We start from the raw sequence: 551 nt of genomic DNA, 5'->3' as shown, positions 1-551 counted from the left end.
GATATAAATCTATAGATATATCTAGCTAGATCTATAGATTTATATATACACACAAACACACACTGGAGGACCAAAGCTATGACACAAGGTTGTTCACGCTGGAGGTGGGGAGATTAAGAGGGGACATGATTTGGATGTACAAAAATGTTCAGAGGTGATGGCAAAATCAGCAATAAACTTTATAGTAAACTCCATAACAAAAGACTGGAGGCCACCACCTACAATTGGTGGAGAAAAGATTTAACTACACCTTTGTGTGGTCCCATGTCTTGCGTAGGGGCTTCTTTTCAGTTAGAGCGGTTCAATTTTGGAACTCGCTGCCACAAGCACTGGTATCAGCAGAGTATTGAATCATTCAAAAAATAGGATTTTGGTACTCACCGTAAAATCCTTCTCTCTGTTCATTGAAGGACACAGGGAACAGATCGGAGATCATGTACTGTAGGGTAATATCGCCACCTGCAGGAGAAGGACGCTAGGCACAAAAAAACTAAAGACCAATTACAGCCTAGGGGCGGCCCCTGCCGGTGGCCAAACCCCCCACCTGCTGA

Source organism: Nanorana parkeri, unplaced genomic scaffold, assembly GCF_000935625.1.
Source record: "Nanorana parkeri isolate BGI_ZX_2015 unplaced genomic scaffold, ASM93562v1 scaffold2758, whole genome shotgun sequence".
Lineage (NCBI taxonomy): Eukaryota > Metazoa > Chordata > Amphibia > Anura > Dicroglossidae > Nanorana > Nanorana parkeri.
The sequence above is the reverse complement of the archived record's forward strand: the minus strand, read 5'-3'. Positions refer to the sequence as shown.